General features: G+C 38.0%; 1 protein-coding gene across 2 annotated transcripts in view; it reads right to left on the minus strand.

Moving 5' to 3' along the window:
* Positions 1-16,740, minus strand: part of LOC102785515 (leucine-rich repeat and fibronectin type-III domain-containing protein 2) — a 134,697-nt gene that overhangs the window by 35,239 nt on the left and 82,718 nt on the right. For both annotated transcript variants that reach the window (XM_006799385.2, XM_087833038.1), the window contains one exon: positions 5,037-5,124. The gene's annotated coding sequence lies outside the window, so the exon portion shown is untranslated. The remainder of the gene's footprint in view (positions 1-5,036; positions 5,125-16,740) is intronic.

Below are 16,740 nucleotides of genomic sequence, written 5' to 3' on the forward strand. Positions count from 1 at the left end.
GATTTTAATTTTACACACTGATGATGATGAGCACCTGTTTTCATCCATTCAGTACTTCTGTGTAACATCTGTGACTGTAGCAGCAGACGACATTGTATCAGACATGTTTTGAATTTTAGGCTGTGAACAGATTCAATCCTGACAACCTAACTGTGACAAAATCTACTCTGTCATGGCATATCATATTTTCAGGCAGAAATAATAAGTGGTTGGGTTTTCCTAGGGAGCCATGGGAAGAAACAGAGGCCTCTTTCTCTAATTTTCAAGAGGATTCACCGAATCAAATCTCCTTTGATAGGTTGTTTTCCAAACATATTTGCATCTCTTAAAATTGTCATTCACAATAGAAAACAGAGGTTGTTTAAGTCAGCTTAGCTAACTTACATTATAAGAGCATGCCAATCTTAACGTGTTAGAAAATAGCAAATACATTTGACAGATTTTTCTTTTTGTGTGATTTTTGTGTTTCAGCGGGCTGTTTTTCTGTTTCAGTGAGCATTAGATTGTTGACAAAGCCAGGTTAACCACATTTCCCTATGCCTCTTGTATGCTAAGCTAGCAACAAAGAACATGGAAAACATCTACCATTTTAGATGCTACATTTGCTGCTCGTCACTGTTGTGAGTTATCTAAAACGTTAAACTTGCAAAGCAAAGACTCCTACAAAAAGATAGGAGATATACTCTTAGAGTGCTAAGAAGTGCTGCACAGGGAGTAGCAGACATGTGGATTTGGGTAATGGCTGCTTTCTTTCACAATGCACATGTCCACTGGGCTTAAAGTTTATATAGAATATCCATTATAAATTACAGCTTGGAGGTTGTGATACTTATTGTACATTTGTTCATTTTACTTAGTTATCAGATGATTAATTTGAAGCAGATTGCAATTAAGTACAAGAGAAAATGTAGATGCTATCTGACTATAGCAAAGCTCCAGTAATTTGAAAGTTAACATCTGTAGCATGTGTGCCAACAGTTTCCATTAACATTTCAGTGTTCTTGGAATCCTGGGATGAAGAGGGGAACTAACAGAAACAATGCATGATGGATTTCCAGAGACATTCCAAAGAGGAATGCAATTACTGAGTCAGAGCTTGTCGGCTCCCCTTACTGTTGGTCAAAAATGATTTAGCAAGCTTTCACTCAGTGAGGTCTAAAAATACGTCCTCATCTATCTGTGTTTTATCTTCTCAGCCTCAGGAGTTTCCTTTTCACCAAAAAAAGATATTAATGAAAATATGTGACGCATCATCTTCCACGTCACAAAAGACACCTATGAATCTTCTTGTACTACTGCACTTTACTTTATATTATGGACATTAATTTAATCACATTACACTATATTAAATCCATCCAATCCGAACCTGTGTTAGATGTATAAAAAAGGGTATGTCAGAGCCAAAGTACCAGCTTCAAATGATTTGTAACAGTTTGATTCTTTCAGTGCCAACAAAAAACAGACACAAACCCATTCTCTTCAAGTACTGTATGCTCTAAGCTGGACGTACTTTGGATGAAAACAAATCCCCCGCAGCTCTGAATGCAAGCATTGCTTTGTTTCATTGCAGGGCTTACTAAGACTGAGGCCAAATGGTGAAAGTAATGATCTAAAAATAGAAAAAGTGGAAATAATTCTGCATGTCTTCTAATATCTCTATTTTTTTCACAAGCTTCATTTCCTTCTGAGTGAACCAGAATAAAGTGTCAAAAGCATAAGAGCATCGCATTGAATCTCCTGCATATCATGATGGATTTAAAGTGTGCATCAAGAAAGTAGGACAGCTTTCACAGAGGCTCCAGACTGATGCTCAGTGACATCACTTTCACAGCAGACGCCTCATTTTGAAGCATTTATAATCATAGAATCGCACCCATAATCATCATCACACTCTGCTGCACCTGCAACCTCTTCATACTTTTAATGTTATATTCGGATGTATAGGTGGAATAAATGGGTGTCTGCATTTAACGACTCATCAGACAGCTACAAATGGTTCATAGTATGCACACTGTCAGTTTTCTCAGCACATTTATAGCCATCAGAATCCCATTGTGCAAGACATTTGCACTTTCACCTTGTTAAAGTGCTGCATGACTGTAATTAAAAAAAGAAAATAAAGCTCTGTGAGTAAGTAACAGAGAGGACAAATATGTCCTAAACTGAGAAATAATTTGAGTTGTCAAATATACAAATACAAACTAAAATGCTATATTAAGAGTATTTAGTCAGTGTATCACTAAAGTGACTAAATGCACTAATTTTCAGTTACGTCCCTGTTCCAAGTCCTTCTAAGTAATCCTTCTCAGTCAGTTGTGTAACTCTTTGGGTTGGTCAGGAATTTAACCTTTAAAGGAATTTAACATTTGGAGAATGAAAAATCTGGAGAATGAAAAAATGAAATGAAAAAATGAAAAAAGAATGAAAAAATTTGGAGAAAAAAAATCACACATTCTTGTGTGATTTTTGAGTAGACTGATACCTACTTAGGCAATAAAAAGCAACCTGGAACACTAACCTTAGCACATATACAAGAAATAAGGCAAAAATAACCGCAATGAAGGCTGAAGGAATTATAGAAACCACTGATATCATAGTCTATGAAACATAAAGTACTATTACTATAGATTTAAACAGTTACTTAGTAGTCACTTTGCTCACAAGCTATGTTGATTTTTCTCTGAATCTTTAGTTATTGTTTTAATTCTTTTATTGTCCTATTATTGTTTTTATTGTTATTATTGTATTACATTGTTGCTTTTTAATTTGACCTTGACCTTGAACAATGATAAAAAATCGACCCAACGCTCAAAGCTAACTGCTGACCCCTAACTTTGCATAGTTCCCTTAAGAATGTATTTGTAAAATCAGCATTTTTATTTGATTGTGTTTCAGACTGAAGAGCTACTAAATATTGACACCAAAAAAATCCTTCACACCAAATGAACTCCATTCAGAATAATCACGGCTAGTCACCCACTTTTTCAACAAGTCATTACCGTCTTGATTGGCTAATTTTAGCATCTCCCTGTTTGATGGTGGAGGTCATTTTGAATATTGTATACTGGGAAGTTAAGGCTTTGACACTTGGTATGTGGTGATTGATTGACAGCTGTGATTGACACTTGCTATCCCTCCTGCGCTCCTTGTAGCTTAATCATCTAACATTTGCTCACGTGTGAATTCATCTTTGTTTGCATTACTGTAAGTTAATTTTACTTTAGTCTCGCTGCTTCCAATTTGGGACCTTAGCTGGAAAAGTTAAAGTTGGTACAGTCTAAAAACTGCAAATTAGTGTAATCAATTGGTGGGACATGAATACATGAACCTATATAGAGAGTCTGTGGAGGAAACAGCAAGTGGTGTCTATTTTTTTCTATACTAACTGTATAGGCATGATATTGGCATCCTTAACATTGGCTTTCTTAATGCTTGTTTCTATGATAATTCCAAGTCTGTCAATCCAAAAATCACTCCAGATAACTCTTTGAGTGCTTTGTGCATCACCCTGTAACTCGAATATAAATTTGAACAAGTGGGCACCTCCATCTGCTGATCAAGATTATGTGATAACGGTGAAAGCCCCCGAATAGCTATTGTGTCAACATTGTTCTGTCAGGAGTGGGACTGTCGTACTTTCACTGGAAACAGACAGTTATTGCCCATTTTTGTATTCATATTTCACAGGGACTTCAGACAAGAAAATCAAGATGAATAGGTAGGTGTGTGACAAAAATGTAACACAGGCAACCTTGAGACTGATTTGGAGCAAAGCTGAATGGTTTCTCCTTTGCTATTGTGAATGTTTCTGTAAAACACTTTAATGAACACTCAGCCAATAGGATTGTTTATCTATCAAGTAATTTTGTTAAAGTTCTGCAGTGTCTCAGAAGATATTCAATTGTTTTCAAATGCAGGGTAATAATAATAGTCTGCAGAACTGCAGGCTAATAATTTCCTCAGTAGATGTACTCAGGCATGCAAAATTGGTGGAATATTTCCCACAGTGCATCCAAATAATATCATTTCACTGCTTATGTATTTACCCACCTTACATTTACTTTGTAGGCATTTGTCTCTAAATTCAGAAATCATCAGGGTTTTCTCTTTCAAACTTTGAAAAGCTCCCTGCTGAGTCACTGAAGATATTATGCAACTATTTTCACAAAGTGAGCAGCAGTAATATTACAATCAATGACCCGTGTGTGTAAAATTGGTGGTGCGTCACTTTAGATCATCAATATGATGTTAATGTAGTTATTAAACCTTTTTACCGACAGACCATACTAAAAATTACTCTGTAAAAACAGAAAAAGCACAAACGTTTTGGTAGGTGGTTAATTGTGGAAGAACGCAACACTTTTAAGTCCATTTAATTCACCTTTTTGGCAGCTAAGACAGGCTATGTACATGACAGGTGAAAACTAGAATACTTTGTGCTTGCAATGACTAAATAATATGCAAGGCCTAATATGTGGAGGGCAGTGTTATTAGACTGTTTGACTTGTTTATGTTCTCCACATCTGATATGGAAATTTTTAGGATATATTTTGACAGTTTCACTTTACTTCAAGACTTTGAAGAAAAGAAATTCTCACTAATGGCTGTAAGAGTCTAGTAGGAGTCAAATTGGGATTTCCTACTCAGGGTATTTAGGTATGGGGTAACAGCTGTATGTGGGAATGAATTTAATGCAAATGAGAGAAAAGAGGTTTCACTTGATGACAGTGAGCTATACACTTAATGAGACAGTCAAATATGTTGACATAGCTGCTAATTCACTGAAAGAAACTACAGGGTTTAATGTTTTTTAGGCATTATTCCTAGAGAGAAAAGTTACATAAACTATAAAAAGAAACACTATGCACTATCATGTCTTTCTTACATTTCCATAATATTTATTAGATTAAATATCTTTTGAATAGTGGATATCCTGCCAACCCTCATTTTGTATGTGTGCTGGAAAACGAAAGGTCAAGGACTAAAACTATTTCTGTCTCCGGCACAAAAATTGACAAAACGAGATCAAATCTTACCTATATCGTGCGGTATTTTGCCATATGGTCCCCTGGAAATATCTCAAGGCCACACATTCACACTCAAAGTGCAAGGTGAAGAATTAGCCTGGACAAAATAAAAGAGAAGTATGTAAGAAGCCTGAAATGAAAAGGTCACCAAAGTTCAATTGCAATATACTTCTGCTAAGGACTATTTTAATTAGGAAGAACACATGCGGTGACGAATCACACTTCACATCGTACATGTCAGATATATGTCTGTGCGAAAATAACTTTGTGTTGTGTGGTCTGAAATAAGGCCATCTGAAGTCCATCGCAAACAATACAGGTGTTATCATGCATACTTGCTGTGAACCAATCATGCCACTAAGCTGAGAAACCTTTTACAATTCAGGGAGCGCTATTATGATTTATAAGGAATTATCTGCTTCTCAAACAAAAGCCTATAAAATCTTCTTAAAGCACAGTGTAGGAGGGAGGGAGATTAGATTGGTTTATGGAAAATTATTGAAATAGAGCACAGCAGGGTGTTTGTGCAGGGCTGCAGCTCCCGAGTGACATTATAATCTCTGCAATGACTTAATGCACATTATTTGTCTCTTTTCTTTCATTTTTTGCGACCAGTTGTCCCTACAAGCTGTTTGCCTTTCTAAACACACAGTCTGGAAGCTGTGCTATGTCTTTGCCGTCTGTGGGAGTAAGAGTGTGGGTGTGTTTGAATGCGTGTCTATGAATCTGTTTGGGCACAGATTCATGTATGTGCTGCATTACAGACTTAATGCAGGATATCATGCATGACCAATTTTTTGTTCTTACATGCATTATATGCCCTTTACAGTGAACAATATAGTCTCTAAGAGTGTGCTTTGAAAACATGGTCTTGCTGTAAGTGATGTTCAGAAAATTAATGACTCTTCTCCACTTATCCTTTAGAGAGTATCACTTCTCTCTTACTTTTTAAGAAGTAAGTCAAATCAGTCAATTGAAGTCCAGAGGCAGAAAAATCCCCACAGTCCTCAGGGCATCAGCACCCCGTTCGAAGTTCATTGTCGTACAGACTCCCCCATAGTCTCCAGATCGGAACTCAGTCAAATCCAGCCAGTAGCAGCTCCCAGTCTAGAGCTTAGCCAGCCACACCCAATATTAGATTCTAGCTCAGGGCACACAACGATGCGTGCTGCGGACAAAGTTTCTGGGCTGCCTTTCCTCATAACAGCCATCCCTCAAGAGTCTCTCCATCTAAAGCAATGCATTATCAGGGACTGTAACATCCAGTCCTTCTTACTGAATCAGAACTCTGGAGTGATCCAGTGACCGCTGCAAAAGGGCAGCTGACAATCAGGGAAAGACCAGATGACAGCCTGGAAAGACTGCTGACAGAAGGGAATAGACCCTAACAAGGCTGGTGTGGGTTAGCGCCTCATACCAGCAGGACCCAGCGCTTCTTAGCGTACCTGGGTACAGCCATTATTGCTACAAAATTTTTAAAAGAGAAGATACCCCTAGGGTCTGCGAGAGTAGGGGTGGAAGAAGACCCTTTCTGGACGGATTTAATGGCAACGAACCACGGAACGGTACCAACGATGAATAGATCAACCAGCATTCCTAATAATGATTCATCAATGATGGTAGGAAAGAAGCTGCAGAACTGCATTTGTGGCTGATCAAAACTAACAACTGACATGGGCCTTAAAATCCACCAAGGCAGGAAGAAGTGCCTCAGCGAGCTGAGAAAGGGGCCTCGCATTGACACATGCTTTTTAAGAAGTAAGTCAAATCAGTCAATTGAAGTCCAGAGGCAGGAGAATCCCCACAGTCCTCAGGGCATCAGCACCCCGTTCGAAGTTCATTGTCGTACAGACTCCCCCATAGTCTCCAGATCGGAACTCAGTCAAATCCAGCCAGTAGCAGCTCCCAGTCTAGAGCTTAGCCAGCCACACCCAATATTAGATTCTAGCTCAGGGCACACAACGATGCGTGGGCTGCCTTTCCTCATCATCCCTCAAGAGTCTCTCCATCTAAAGCAATGCATTATCAGGGACTGTAACATCTAGTCCTTCTTACTGAATCTTGCCTACCTAGACAAAAGCCAAACGATCCAAATTCTCTAGTTTTGATTTTGTATTTTTCTGGGACCGAATTACGGGAACAATCACCTCAAGGTTCTTTATATCAGCGGTCCCCAACCCCCGGGCCTCGGACCGGTACCAGTCCGTGAGTTGTTTGGTACCGGGAGTCGAGGCTCAGGTGTGAAATGTATGGTTTTCAGGGTTTTTATCGATTTTCAGCGTTATTTTGTTATCATTTTTATCGTTAACTTGGTTTTCCTGGGTGTGTTATGAATAAATCTTCTTTTTTTCGGTACCGGTACTAGTTTAATTTTGTTGTATTTATCCGCGACACCTTAAAGGCCGGTCCGTGAAAATATTATCGGGCATAAACCGGTCCGTGGCGCAAAAAAGGTCGGGGACCGCTGGTTTATATTGTAAGGTAAAGACTATACAGTAATACAGAGAAAACCCAGACAATCATATGACCAAGCACATGAGCAAGCACTTGGAGACAGTGAGAAAGAAAAATCCCCTTTTAACAGGAACAAACCTCCGGCAGAACCAGGGTCAGGGACGGGTAGCCATCTTTTCATAGCAAGTCAATGCTCCCTTTAACTGAAAACCCTTTTTATCTACTGTTCTCTTCTTGCCTGTCTTCAATGTCTCATAACACACCTTGTTTCATCCAGGTTCATTTTTCTCCTGCTTCCCCTTTCCTCGTCATCTCACAATGACAGGCTGGTGAATTGAAGGTCTCCAAGAGCACTACTAGCTGTATTTTCAATCCGGGCTAGATTTTGCTCATCAACAGTTGTCACAAGACCAAGGAATCCTACAAAAAGAACAACCTAAGCCTCAGCTTTTAGCTGGTCCCCAGTTGGACTTTACCTGTCAGTCTCAGTGTTACCAAACACAGCATGCACCACATACTTACCTAAGAGAATTTATCTGACTTCCTGGAATATTTAAGGTGAAATGATCTGAGAAGGTGTGTGGTGGGTTGATGCTGATCATTTGAGATTTCCCCAGTTATAATGTCATTATTAGCTTTTAAGGCACAGCAGCCAGGGAATGCAAATAACACATTATTGACCTGCTGTCATTAACTGTCTGCATTTAAAGACACTGCTTAGAGCAAATAACCTGCTGTGATGCCCATTCAGGCTTGGAAAATGACTGAGGGAATTGAGACTTTCAAAGATGCCAGGAGAGCAGAGTTTCATTATAACAACACAACAAGCCTATTACTAAAATGTGTAATGCATTTGAAATCTGTTTGCTCCTGTTTCCGTGTTTCAGTCACCATCAAATTGTTATTTAACTGGTTCATTTACAAATATGAACCTAATATGAATGTAAAATCAGCAGCTTAATGAAGTGGTAGTGAGGGGACATTCTGTTTCAGCAGCTGGAATCAAATCTAGTGAACCAGCAGGCAATGAAGAAAACAGCTTGATGTCATAGGTGCTCAGAGAAACAATTTCACTGCTATTTGAATAATCTTCAGGCATTGTGGACATAATATGTAGTGATATTATTATGTGACTGTGCAATGGGAAAAGTTTAATTAGGTTTTGGCACAAGAACAAAACAATCCTGACCAACATGTGTATCATCATCAGGGCAAATCCACCTTGACCTACAGTCTAGACTTTGTAGTTTCTATAAAACCAGCTTGTTCTTAGTCCCAGGACTATGTCATATTTTCTAAGCTGCTGCCATGTCACAGATATGTGCAGGATGTTCTCACACTCTATGCAATTTGGCATAATTTCAGTGATGTATGTAGCTTATAGCAACATTAGGGGCATATTTTAGTAAAAGATCCTTATTTGGACTAAACCCAACTGAGATTTTTGTGACTAAACCTCACCAGCAAATAAAAATGAAATGAATGAATCTAAGTGGACAAAAGTGCAAAACATGAAGGTCCAAACAGGAAATAAACTGTGATCTTGAGAAGATATGACTTTTCACCATCACCTCTCGTACCTGAAAATACAGACTGAGGAGGAAAGCTGTGATCTAGACAATCAGCAATGCTGAAGTTGGTTAGAAATTGTTACTAAAAATATCACTCCGCTTCCTCCTTTATCCCTGTCATAATTGCAACACCCACTAGAGACCAATGTCTTCTGAAGACAAATGTGTTATCGTGTTTTTCACTGGTTCTTTGTTCGAATTTTATGGATCGGATTTTGCTATGAAGCCTTATTTCTAGTTTAATAGTTGGTAATAAGAAAAAGGGATCACAAGTCTTTAATGAAAATACCTGGATATTGTGGATATTAAAGCAAAACTCTGCTCACTGAAAAAACGAATTGTCAGTAGTATAATGCACTTTCAAGTTCCTAGCAGAGATAACTAGTTCTAAAAAAGAAAGAAGGTCAATCTTGGAATCCATATAGTCAATTAAATAGGGCTGTTGATTTTTGTAGCATTATTTGAAAGACAAACTATTGAATCTGTGTGCTTAATCTCAGTATGGCATCAAGTAAAATGAATAAATTCCATTTCATTTGCCTTCTTTGAAATTTCACTTCGAGGAGTTGAGGTCTGGCAGAACAGATTGCCGTCTGGAAGGAAATAACACGAGAACAAAACAGAGACTGATGAAGATTTTAATGAAATGTTCTGTTCGCTTCAAACTCCAGACGTGGCTCACTGATTGGCATTCATGCTTGAAACCTGGAAACACACGGTGTCCCAAACCAGTGCCTGACAAAAATGACAGAATGTACAGTGGAAAGTTTTACCAAGTATATCCAAATTAGGATGTTTTATGATTCATTTGAAGGGTTTATTCATGTTATTATCAAGGCTAAGAAATATATTATTCAAAATAGGGAAGGAGAAACATACTTTTAGACTTACTGTAACTCCAGATTTAGCAGCTGTATCTCTTACCTGTTACCTCCTAGAATTACTCTATCATTTTACTATTAGAGCAACCAAGTACATATTAAGAAATAAGACAAAAATGAAATAGTACTACAAGACTACAAGTAAAACGGACAAAGTTTGCTTGTTTATTCCCTTGTGAAATGTATGTTACCTATATGCCAAAAGACCTTGAGAGAGTCCACACAGGCACATGTAGAACATGCAAACTCTACAGAGGAAGGCCTGACAAGCCAACAAGTCAAACTAGAAGCGCTTGTGCTGTGAGACAACAGGAGTGAAAACTGCACCACTTTTCCACCCTCCCCCAAATATTATTTATATTAAAAAGCATTAAGAAAACAAGATTTCAGCTCACAACATCATCGCCTTGGGGACACGACCAAAATACTTGCAAGTAGCTTACAGTTTTATTCCTCCAGCAGGCATTGGTTAGCTCTGGATTTGTTTTTACCGTTCAGCTTCTCACTGGGGTTCTTTCCAAGTAATTGCAATGGCAGTTAAATAGATATTCTTACATTCCCACCCCATTTTTTCAGTACGTGCTTCAAGCTAAGACTTCCACTTATTTTAATTGCAGAACAGTGTCTTGTGCCCTGTACTTGACCATTTCACATGAAGAAACTGTATATTTGTGGTTCATTTTGAAAGATATGTTTTTCAGTAGGAACTAAAAGCCACTGGTAAAATATCAAGAGAGGAACTAAGGCATTATTGGTCTTTTCATAACATTCGTGGACAAGAGAAACACCAGCATTATCCCTAAACATCAAAGGCGAAGCTATGGGCTTTCAGATGTTGGGCTTGCTAAAAGGATATCTTCAACCATTAATGTAAAGCATTAAAAAAAGGGAAAAAAAAGAAAGACTTTAAATATCAGCTATCATACGTCTACTATGTCTACTCTGGCACACTGTGAGTGAGTTATTCATTTTCTCTTTTTCAGGAAAGTGTGTTTCAGTCACGAGAGCTGTTGGCAGCTGGCAGGCTTTTACCATTCTGACTCAAACTAAAAACCCACTTTGTGACCACAGCATGTTGGTTTCTTCATTCACTCATATTTCAGTTCACTTTAACTTAATAGTCAGTTTACACCAGTGTGGCTACAACACATGCTGTCATCCACATTACGCATCATTCAGTCATTATTAACTGACTCACGTTCAGCTTAAAAAAAAAAAGAAAAAACAGCAGAGGAAAAAAAAAAAAATCACACATAAATTCTTCCTCCGCAATCTGTCTCGGACTTACACGCGTCACAAAGTTGTTAGTGGGTTTGAGGTAAGAGACAAACATGGGTCTCAATGACAAGCCAGGTAAACCCCCCGCAACAACATGCTACACTGCACCTCCCGCTGAGAAGTGTAATCACATTTTCTGCCAGGGTGGTTCTAGTGCCCGTGAGAAAAGGGTTTATCGAAACACACACACACTGTCATTATGCAGTCCGTGTGGTTTCCCCTCCATATCTGTGACCACTCATCCAGCCAGTGCAGTTTAAAGAGCTTCAAAGCTTCAGAACGCACACACTCGTCATTACACTGAAAGCACTGGAGATAACAGACAGAAGAAAATTGCAAGGCAGGTGAGGGATGTGTACTGAGTGGTATTTGTCTGCTTTTGAGCACACATACAAGGATCTTGAATCCTTCAAGCAAGACCTTGAAATGTGTATACCTACACAATAGCAGCAGCCATGACCTAAGTAATTATGTTTTCAGATTGCCCGACAGTATCATATTCATAAAAATAAATACACTGCAAAAAATATTTTAAATTATTTACAATTTGGCCTCCGTAATTCACTTAAGAGTTGGAAGGTCAAAGGTCACCGGCATCTCAAAAAATACATTTTGGTCATAACTCATACACCAGTTCTAACAAACTTCCATACAAATTCCAAATACTATAAAATGATGATTTGATCATTTCTTGGGTGCCTGCCTATTGATTTCATTCAAAGACTTTACTTCATTCTGTATATGATACGAATGCATACGAATGCAGACAGAACAAAACCACAAGGGAGCAATTTTTGTTCCACTGTGTAATTGATCATAATGGTAACTTAATCTATTCCACTGCAATCTTAAAGCCCCTCATTGATTTAACTTGTCATAGAGCTGACACTTTTTCTCTAATCTGTTATTTTACGGCCTTTATGTCCAAGCACGACTGCAAAATCTACAGTGAAGTGATCTCTAAATGGCATCCATACATACACTGGTGCATCATTAGGTGAATGAAGTGTGTCTTATGATTTTGTGTCAACCCTATATTATTATTATTATGATTACTATTATTATTACAATATACAATTGTCTATAAAGCAACAGATCCATACTAGAGTTTACTATATTGGCACTTTGTGGGTGATAGGTGTGTATGTTTCCATACCCCACTTCATAAATTGAGAACAGTTTGTAACTTGGCCCTGGCCTTCAGAGTCACCACATTTCAACCAACTCAACACAAGGAAACATCAGCACTAAATCCTTTAAAAAATGAATAAAGTATTACACTTCTTTAAAAGTCTACTCCATCCATTATAGTTATATTTTTATTTCTTTTACTTTTTGTCAGGGACTTTCTCAGTAACATCATTTAGGTTGATAAAGCCATGGTAGGTTAGGTATCAACATGTATTTAACCCATAATGTGAGCTTATTATTTAAACGTTTCTTCTGCAACTTTCATTATTTGACTGTAATAACTCGAAAAGTGGGCTAAGAAGTTCTTTGGCCTGCTTAGAACTTCAAACTATGTCATCCCTGACGTCTAGGCATGGAGAAGTATGAGCATGTTTACTCCAGTTTGGATGACACAGTCAGATTGGCCATCTGGAGGTTTTTTTTTTTTTTTCTCCTTGGAGGTTGGTGGCTGTGTTGTCCAGCAGCGAGCCAGGTTAGGTTTAAAATGCATCCCTTTGTGATATTGGCTGGTGGCTGTCATGAGTATAGTGCATGTTTCTACCCCCAGGTAATGTTACTTTGGTGCCATTCAGACACTGAGCAGACAGTAATATCTAATGTTTAATGTAAAAATGAAATGAAGTGTAAAATTGAAAAAAAAAGGAAAAAAGAAACATCCCTGGGGCAAAAGTGGCCTTATGCCACAAATTGATTCAGTCATTTTGGCATGACAACAACTACTGTCAGGACAACAGTGCTCCCAAAAACATCCTCAATTCGGCTAAATACTTTGTTCTTTTGCCTATGATGGCTCACAGGATTTATTCCCTCCTGAAAGGTATCTCAATACAGATCCACAGCTTCAAAATGTGAAAAGCAGTCCTAATTTATATTGGCAGGTGCCAGGATCGTTAACCAAAAGAGCTTGAAAAGAAGATGAAAAGAGCCAGCAAAGCAACTTAAACAGGCTAACACAATCTTCCCTTTTCAATATGTATTGATATAGTTTATTTAAATGGAGTGAAGGTGACTCAGATCATTAGGTAACGCTTCAAGGTTTCAACTTTTTACTGGCCAAGTTTCCTCTGCACACCCATCTTGAATAGAAATGAGGACCACCGCCTCCACCCTTTGTCTCCCTGACACTAAGAATATTTATTAATTTAAAACATTTGTCTTTTTGACCTTCATTCTTTTCCTGTGTATGGGCAAAATACACATATCTACTGTAGATACATATAATCGTGACATTGTAAACAACTTTAATGAGCACAGACAGTTTAATCACACTTTTTGCTAATAAACTCTTGACTGAAAAAATGCTTGGAGAGGACACATGAAGCACATTCTTTTTAAAATGCTGACCATCAAACAGCAAGTCTAACATCGACATGCACTGTGGATTCTTTGTGGAATCTAAAATATGAAGATTTTGGTTGATTTAGGACTGTTTGGTTTTACTTTATGAATCCACTTCTGTTGTCTCACAGTTCTGATGTGTGAAGTTCTTCCCACGTTTGCTTGGGTTCTTTCCAGGTACTCCAACTTCCTCCCACAGTCTAAACAACAGAATAGTTTCCAGTAACCCCACTCCACCCCACACCCCCTACCCCCATCATGGATGGATGAATGGATTTGCCAGTGAGTTAATAAGGCCATGATTGCTATATTATTTTCACTAAGCAACATAAACATTCCTTCTTGATTATTCATTAAAGAGAGAAATCAGCCATTTGATTGTATTTTTGATTGTAATCTTTTCCTAGTATGTTTCTAATTAATCTACCCAGCCCAGATTTGCATGCATATTTGCTCCATTACATTAGTTGTAAAGGTGCTAATTTATTTTAAGCAACTTTCAGTGTTTTTATTTTATAGCTTTCAATGAAGCAATGGGGAGGGAAAAACACGTTTTGAGAGCCTTCCTGCTGCTAAATTGGCAAATTAAAACGTCTATAATTGCCACTCTGAGCATGTGGTCAATTTAGGAGTCTGTTTGGCTTCTAATAGCCTGACTTCTAGTGTCAAAGACTTTAGATGTGCATGTTTGAAGAGTACAACCCTTTGTATATTTTACAAAAATGGAAAGAAAATTTTAGATCTGTTGCTTGTCTATAACTGCTTCCGCTGGTTGTTTTGTGATAATGTGGACCAGAGTAGAGCAATAGAAAATTCAGAATCTATGAGTTTGGACAACTTTGGACAGATTTCTTGACAATCACAGGAGCTTCACTTGAAACAACTAAAAATCAGTGTGCAGGCTGGTGCAGATGCTCCACTTACAATATGTCTTTTCTTTTAATAACAACCTGGATTTTGTGCATAACCAAACCTGCCAGGATTCAAATCAGTTCTGTGAAATCAGTTTTACTGCAATAACAACAGATGGGAATTTAAAATTATGTGACTGTTTGTAGTGAACATGAATTCCCTACTGTGGTAGATGGGCCAGTTTTTGAAAGCTATTTTAATGACTAAATACCTCACTTTGCAGTTGATGCGGTCCAGATTGAGGTTTTGCTTTGGTAGTTTTAATTTTTTTAATGGGGCAGTAACGGTGCATATTTACTTGTATTTCAAAAGCTGTCTAAAATATAATTGTGCCGAAAAACAAAATCAGACTGTGATAAAATAACTATAGAGAGATACTTGTTCATGACACATGAAACGCACCTGGGTGGTCTGGATCTACTATTTATGCACAATATTTTTAACAGTCTCTTGAATCAGCAGAAATCAGTTTTTGGAAGCTGACTAATCAGAACAGAATGGGCTCATTGGGGTCTTGAAGAGATAGGAGCCAAAACATTAAACAGAGCTCAACTGAACTGTTGCAAACAGGCAACAAAACATAAAGAAAGAGTGAAAAAATATATTGCGTACATTGAGTGATGACATATAAATTAGACAAAGAATGAAAATGAAGGTTTCTTTAAAGATACTTCCTTATGAGAGTATGAGAAACAATTAAGTTATTCTCCACAACCCATGTAACAGCTGGTTTCACTACAATTCTGTAAATGATCCCTTTCACTCTTGCTGGTACCCATATGTTGGGAATCATTCGTGACTTTTATGTTGTTTTTCCTGCCATATGTCAAATGCAACAATCAGTTGCAGCAGTGAAACACACTGGAAACCATTTTTACTCACTTACTGCTATTAAATATTATGTTAACTTAACATTTTTTTAACCAGATCAAAAAAATTCCCATGTAGACGCCATCCATCTATCCGCTTATCCTTATTAGGGTCACATGGGTGTTGGAGCCCACCCATCTAGACACATAATTTTTTTTTTTTTTTTTTATGTCCCGTTTGGATCTTTAGCCATCAGAATTGTTGTCTTAAAGCCAAGAAAGATGCCAAGCGGATTTATTTTACCAAGTGGATCATCATGGCCTTGCCATATTGGTCCATTTGATTGACCTTTATTATAATTATGAATTTATTTTATTTTCGGTTGCTACAAACGGGACAGACATGACTGGGGGATAGGACAGGGAGACAGAATGAAAGAAAGAGAGGGAGAGAAAGAAAACCAAAGGGGAGAGAAAACCAAAGGGGAGCACATAATACACATAATATTTAAATAAAAGAGTAAATTGTGTTACAAAAACGTCCCATGTAACAAAAATTTACTAGAGTTACACAGTTTTAAACGACAACTTGTGCTCCATTCTGTGGAGGATATAAAGAAAACTGCTGAGTCATAATTAGCTGTTATCACCTAGACAACCCCTGGTTTTTCATCGTAATACCTTGTCATACACTTAACTCCTCTGGTACAGTATTTCACATCTATTCTCTTCCCCCTCTGGGATTAGAAAAAATCCTTACTACCAGTCATTTATAAATAGAACACCTCATCAGCCTGTGCATATTTTTTGACGGAAAGCCAAAGCTTCTCAACTTTGTGATTCAGTCTGAGAGCGGATGATTTTCATTCTTCAAGCCCATCTCCTGCTGCCTGTCACTGGCATTTTAGCACCGTTTGTCAAAGGGCTTTATGCGATTGGATGGGCATGATGCATCGCCAGGATTTTCAGATGCAGGTTGGACTCTGACGACGGTGCTCCCGATTGGTCTCAGTTGTTTCCGAGATGAATCGGACAGGCTTTTAATAAGGAAATCCAAAGAGCTCACGGGCTGTATGGGTAACTTCAAAGGGAGGTTAATATAGATCCCTCGAGCACTTGCCACTCTGCCACAACCTTTACACAAGCTGAAGAGCAGGCAGAATTGCATTAAGTGAAGGAAACTCAATTTTTCAGCCTATGAAAAGTATATTTGTTTTTGTGCTCTCAGAACTTCAGGGTGAATTTGGTATAGCACAATAAGATAAAACACAAAGAATAA

The sequence above is a fragment of the Neolamprologus brichardi genome, chromosome 19, assembly GCF_056152115.1.
Source record: "Neolamprologus brichardi isolate AB-2024 chromosome 19, ASM5615211v1, whole genome shotgun sequence".
Taxonomy (NCBI): Eukaryota; Metazoa; Chordata; class Actinopteri; order Cichliformes; family Cichlidae; genus Neolamprologus; species Neolamprologus brichardi.